Raw genomic sequence first — 7,241 nt, forward strand, 5'->3', positions numbered from 1 at the left:
CTTACGCACAAATTCATGCTTTCATGTACAATTGGATGCATCTTTTATACAGAAAAGAAAAATCTTAACAAATCAATGACCAACAGGCTGTCAACCATTTGGTTCAATGTTCACTAACTGTTATTATTATTATTTGTTTAGATACAATCATAAACATCTAACGCATATGATCTACTTGTGTATGGATATGAAGATCTAACAGATTGTTGGATACAATCTCTTTAAGTACGCTTATCCACACACACACACACACACACACACTAATCAAGAGTTGATCCATCAGATCTATGACAAATGTGTTTTTTGTTTCTATGAAAATTTTCTAGCACATCTCCCTATTTTCCATGTATCGCGCTTGTCGTATGTATAATGTAATAGATCTGATCATCTCATTATGTTCAGTTAAATGAAAGAACAAACATGGATTTATGTTTCATTTGTGCACTTGTAGTCAGCATACAAGATTAATAGGTTTGGTAAATATGGTTAAAGGGAGTGCATGTTTTACATGCGTAAAAAAATTATGTGTATTTTACACCCTTGACAATGTGGTAGATTTTGGGTTGCAAGCGATTTCCGGTAGACAAATTTCAATCCCACATTGTCAGGCCTAATGAAACAAGCCCATTGCCATTCCCGAACCTAGTTGTGCCCTCTAGGCCAAACCAGATAGTCATTGTCTTCCCCTCCTCTAGTATATTTTCCTATATGACGAGATTGCTGATGTGTTAGTGCTCTTCCATCTTGCTCCATAGTCCCTCTCGCCATGTCTCTGATCGCGGCCTAGCCATGGTGACCGCCGTTGAGAAGCTCACGAGCTTGTCCCTTTTCTGCCTTATTGCCAAGACCCACCCGTGCGAGGGCCTCCAAGGCCTCCTCGCTGTGGGGATGACTGAGATGCCCCTACTTGTATTGGAAGCCAAATGAGGCAGTGTAATGGATGTGGCACTTCGCCATTGACCAGTGAGAGCGTTGGCGGGTGATGTCTACGGGTGCTTCTATTCTTGTAGACAGTGTTGGGCCTCCAAGAGCAGTGGTTTGTAGAACAGCAGCAAGTTTTCCCTTAAGTGGATCACCCAAGGTTTATCGAACTCAGGGAGGAAGAGGTCAAAGATATCCCTCTCAAGCAACCCTGCAATCACGATACAAGAAGTCTCTTGTGTCCCCAACACACCTAATACACTTGTCAGATGTATAGGTGCACTAGTTCGGCGAAGAGATAGTAAAACACAGGTGGTAATATTGCAGAAAGTAAAGATGCAGTAAAACAGTAAACAAGCGGCGCCAGAAAATAGCTTGCTGGCGTGGGAAGCAATTCTTTGTGGTGGAAACAAGGCCTAGGGATCATACTTTCGCTAGTGGACACTCTCAACATTGATCACATAATAAATAAGTTCTCTTTCCTTTGTGCTACATATACTCTTGTTAGATGATGAACACCACTAATTGTGTAGGATTACACGAACCCTCAATGCCGGAGTTAACAAGCTCCACAACATTCGATATTCATGTTTAAGTAACCTTAGAGTATAATAGATCTTTGCAAAATAAACCAAGTACTAACATAGCATGCACACTGTCACCATCACACTATGAAGGACGCATAGATCACATCAATACTATCATAATGACAATTAACTCCACAATCTACAAGAGATTATGATCATAATCTACGACAAGAACTACACGATGCACACACTGTCACCATTACACCATGCAGGAGGAATAGACTACTTTAATAACATCACATGAGTAGCACATAGATAAATAGTGATACAAAACACATTGCAATCATAAAGGGATATAAATAAGCACTTCACTATGCCATTCATAACGAGTGAATAAGTATTACGTGAAATATAGCCTAAGAGACCCACACGGTGCACACACTCGTCACCTTTACACACGTGGGACAAGGAGTCTCCGGAGATCACATAAGTAAAACCCACTTGACTAGCATAATGACATCTAGATTACAAGCATCATCATATGAATCTCAATCATGTAAGGCAGCTCATGAGATTATTGTATTGAAGTACATAGGAGAGAGATGAACCACATAGCTACCGGTACAGCCCAGAGCCTCGATGGAGAACTACTCCCTCCTCATGGGAGCAGCAGCGGTGATGAAGATGGCGGTGGAGATGGCAGTGGTGTCGATGGAGAAGCCTTCCGGGGCACTTCCCGTCCGGCGGCGTGCGCGAACGAGAGACTCCTGTCCCCCAGATCTTGGCTTCGCAATGGCGGCGGCTCTGGAACGTTTCTCGTACCGTGGCTTCTTCGTATCGTGTTTTAGGTCAGGGACCTTTATATAGGCGAAGAGGCGGAGTCGGAGGGCTGACGAGGCGGCGACACACTAGGGGGGCGCGGGCCCAGCCCTGGCCGCGCCACCACCATGTGTGGGCCCCCTGTGGCTCTCCTCTGGCGGCTCTCGGGTGTTCTGGAAGCTTCGTGGAAAAATAGGATGCTGGGCCTTGATTTCGTCCGATTCCGAGAATATTTCCTTACTAGGATTTCTGGAACCAAAAACAGCGAGAAACGGAACTGGCCCTTCGGCATCTCGTCAATAGGTTAGTTCCGTAAAACGCATAATAATGACATATAATGTGTATAAAACATGTAGGTATCATCAATAAAGTAGCATGGAACATAAGAAATTATAGATACGTTTGAGACGTATCAAGCATCCCCAAGCTTAGTTTCTACTCGTCCTCGAGTAGGTAAACGATAACAATGATAATTTCTTAAGTGACATGCCATCATAACCTTGATCATACTATTGTAAGCATATGTAATGAATGCAGCGATCAAAACAATGGTAATGACATGAGTAAACAAATGAATCATAAAGCAAAGACTTTTCATGAATAGTACTTCAAGACAAGCATCAATAAGTCTTGCATAAGAGTTAACTCATAAAGCAATAAATCAAAGTAAAGGTGTTGAAGCAACACAAAGGAAGATTAAGTTTAAGCGGTTGCTTTCAACTTATAACATGTATATCTCATGGATATTGTCAATGTAAAGTAATATAACAAGTGCAATATGCAAGTATGTAGGAATCAATGCACAGTTCACACAAGTGTTTGCTTCTTGAGGTGGAGAGAGATAGGTGAACTGACTCAACATAAAAGTAAAAGAAAGGTCCTTCAAAGAGGAAAGCATCGATTGCTATATTTGTGCTAGAGCTTTTATTTTGAAAACATGAAGAGAGCATAAAAGTAAAGTTTTGAGAGGTGTTTGTTGTTGTCAACGAATGGTAGCGGGTACTCTAACCCCCTTGCCAGACAAACCTTCAAAGAGTGGCTCCCATTTTATTTTATTTTTGGGTGGCACTCCTTCCAACCTTTCTTTCACAAACCATGGCTAACCGAATCCTCGGGTGCCTGCCAACAATCTCATACCATGAAGGAGTGTCTTTTTATTTTAGTTTTATTATGATGACACTCCTCCCCACCTTTGCTTTCTCAAGCCATGGCTAACGGAATCCTTCGGGTGCCGTCCAACAATCACATACCATGGAGGAGTGTCTATTTTTGTTAATTAATTTGGGACTGGGAATCCCATTGCCAGCTCTTTTTGCAAAGTTATTGGATAAGCGAGATGAAGCCACTAGTCCATTGGTGAAAGTTGCCCAACAAGATTGAAAGATAAACACCACATACTTCCTCATGAGCTATAAAACATTGACACAAATAAGAGGTAATAACTTTTGAATTGTTTAAAGGTAGCACTCAAGCAATTTACTTTGGAATGGCGGAGAAATTCCATGTAGTAGGTAGGTATGGTGGACACAAATGGCATAGTGGTTGGCTCAAGGATTTGGATGCATGAGAAGTATTCCCTCTCGATACAAGGTTTAGGCTAGCAAGGTTATTTGAAACAAACACAAGGATGAACCGGTGCAGACAAAACTCACATAAAAGACATATTGTAAACATTATAAGACTTTACACCGTCTTCCTTGTTGTTCAAAACTCAATACTAGAAATTATCTAGACCTTAGAGAGACCAATTATGCAAACCAAATTTTAGCAAGCTCTATGTATTTCTTCATTAATGAGTGCAAAGTATATGATGCAAGAGCTTAAACATGAGCACAACAATTGCCAAGTATCACATTATCCAAGACATTTTACCAATTACTACATGTAGCATTTTCTGTTTCCAACCATATAACAATTAACGAAGCAGTTTCAACCTTCGCCATGAACATTAAAAGCTAAGAACATATGTGTTCATATGAACCAGCGGAGCGTGTCTCTCTCCCACACAAGGATTAACTTATTCAGATAATGAAAATAACAAAACGAAAATAAAAGCACACAGACGCTCCAAGTAAAATACATAAGAATGTGACGGAATAAAAATATAGTTTCAAGAGAAGGAACCTGATAATTTGTCGATGAAGAAGGGGATGCCTTGGGCATCCCCAAGCTTAGATGCTTGAGTCTTCTTAAAATATGCAGGGATGAACCACCGGGGCATCCCCAAGCTTAGACCTTTCACTCTTCTTGATCATAGTATATCATCCTCTTCTCTTGACCCTTGAAAACTTCCTTCACACAAACTTCAAGCAAACTCATGAGAGGGTTAGTGCTTAACCACAAATTCATATATTCAGAGGTGACACAATCATTCTTAACACTTCTGGACATTGCACAAAGCTTCTGAAAGTTCATGGAACAAAGAAACCCATTCAACATAGCAAAAGCGGCAATGCGAAATAAAAGGCAGAATCTGTCAAAAACAGAACAGTCCGTAAAGATGCTTCTGGACTGGGCACTTAACTTGCTCAAATGGAAAAACTCAAAACTAATGAAAGTTGCGTACATATCTGAGGATCACGCTCGTAATTTTGCAGATTTTTTTGATTTTTTTTACAGAGACTTATGCCAGAATTCGTGACAGACAGCAATGCTGTTTCTGCGCATGACGATCCCAAATATAACATCAACTTTAGCATAGAAACTTTACTTGGCACAAAAACATGATAAGGAGAGGTTGCTACAGTAGTAAAAAACTTCCAAGACTCAACAAAACAAAAATTGCTGTAGTAAAATAAACACATGGGTTATCTCCCAAGAAGTTCTTTCTTTATAGCCATTAAGATGGGCTCAGCAGTTTTAATGATGCTCTCATGAAAATAGATGACAAAGGATTAACTTGTCAATGCCTACAGATTGTAGACTAGGGTTTTGCTAGAAGTAGAGGGCAAGTAGATCTCGAAGGTTCAGGCGAAAAGTACTCGACGATTATGAAAACTAGGGTTATGTTGACAGTAGATTCGATCCTTTCTTTGTCCCTCGACTCCCCCTTATATAGGAGGTGGAGCCGAGGGTTTCGTCTTGTACAAGTTACAGAGTCCGGGACGGTTTCTAACTCATCCCGCCAGATTACAAATAACACTTCCTATTACAACTCTAACTTTCCTTAATATATCTTGGGCTCCCAAATCTTCTTATTCTTCGGGTAGTGGGCCTTCAGTAAACCCCGGGTACTATCTTCGGCAGGCCCATTTGGGATGCCTATGTCGATAGCCCCGAGATTTTGCTTGAATCGTAGAGTCGTGGAAAATCTCGACTGTTTATTTTTATTCGAGAGCTTTTATTTATACTTCTTCACATAAAATTCTATATTGTACAGGGGATAATGGTAGTTGGGGCTAGTTCATCCGACGGATCGGGTACTAGTTAACTGCTCTAGTGGCAATCCGCAAAAACCTACTTCAAGATCACGTCCCCGGACATGATCTCGGGATACTTGGTGCAAACTTCGACAGGTGCCGCTTAAGGTCTTACCATTCCGTCGAGTCCCGAGTCAAATTTATCGAGTACCTAACGCGTCCGTTAGGATTTTTCTTCGTATCCGTTGATACGGATAAAAGTAGCGAAGCGCAGTCTTTGGCGATGCCACGCCCAGCCAGAACGGATCTGGGTCTTACCTTCGCAAATTTGCGGCATTCGGAAATTGATCGCAACTTTGGCGTTCGAGAATATATTGTCGAGTGCTTTTCGCCTTTGGAATAGCACATTTTATCGAGTCATATTTGATGACTTATTTTGTCATCCCGATGGGAGTATATGTAGAGTTATCTCGTGTAACTCGAAATATACTCACTTCGTTTCTTTATTTTGATAAAAATTCATCGGGCACGCGAACAGCGTTCCCGATGGGAGTAGCCCCCGAGGCTACATCCAAGGACTTGTGCTTGGGTGTAGGCTCCACAGATTAGTATCCGTTGCCGCTATATTTATAATTTTTCTCGATAGTTTTATATTTATCGGGTGCGCGACCAGCGCTCCCGATGGGAGTAGCCCCCGAGGCTATGAACAAATGCTTGCATTTGGTCATAGGCTCTCGCCATTTCTATCTTGTCATACTCGAAATTTTTATCTTTTCAAAGTAGCCCCCGAGCATTTGGGCAAAAACTTGTATTTGACCAAAGGCTCCCGGAATAGTCTTGCATTGTCGATAAACATTCCAAACTTCATAGTCGAGCTTTTCCTTCATTTTGACGACGTCATTGCTGATGATAGCCACGATTTCTATTTTGGAAACTGACCATTGCCGCCTCTTTCACTGCCTTGTGGGTCTCAATTCCTGATCTAACATACACGTCGTGCAAGTGGGGGACACATGTTCTCCCCTTTTTCTGGCATACGATCTGTAAACTCGTCGATGTAAAAATACTTTTTTACCCTCATCTCCACGTGGTTATCATCTCCTTCACACTTTTTCCATCCAACGGTGCAATGCTTCGCCTGATTCCTATATAAACCTTTCTTCAACCTCGGTTCACTCCTTCGCTTGCGCCGCACATCTGTTCCTCTTTGCAAAAACTTCCCCTGCGCCCAACTCTCTTTGATCGTCCGCACGCACGAACATTGCTTTTCCAGTGCCATTGATGCCACCGCGCACGCGACTCACGCGCCACAGTACTCCAGAGTCCAAGATGGCCGCTGAAGATCTTGAATGGGAGAGATCTAAAATCTCCAACCAAGACCTCAACACGCTGAAGAGGCTTGGCCTAATGAAGAAAGAGGACGCCATCCGCTTTCCCAGCGAAGAAAGCTACCCCAACCCTCCAATGGAGTACCGGGTTAGTTTCGTTGATCACCTCATCCGCGGCCTTTCTGCCCCAATTCACGATTTCCTCCACGGCCTTCTTTTTGTTTATGGGATTCAACTGCACCGAGTTGACCCCCAATTCCATCCTCCATATTTCCATTTTTATCACG

Source organism: Lolium rigidum, chromosome 3 (assembly GCF_022539505.1).
Source record: "Lolium rigidum isolate FL_2022 chromosome 3, APGP_CSIRO_Lrig_0.1, whole genome shotgun sequence".
In the NCBI taxonomy this organism is placed as follows: domain Eukaryota; kingdom Viridiplantae; phylum Streptophyta; class Magnoliopsida; order Poales; family Poaceae; genus Lolium; species Lolium rigidum.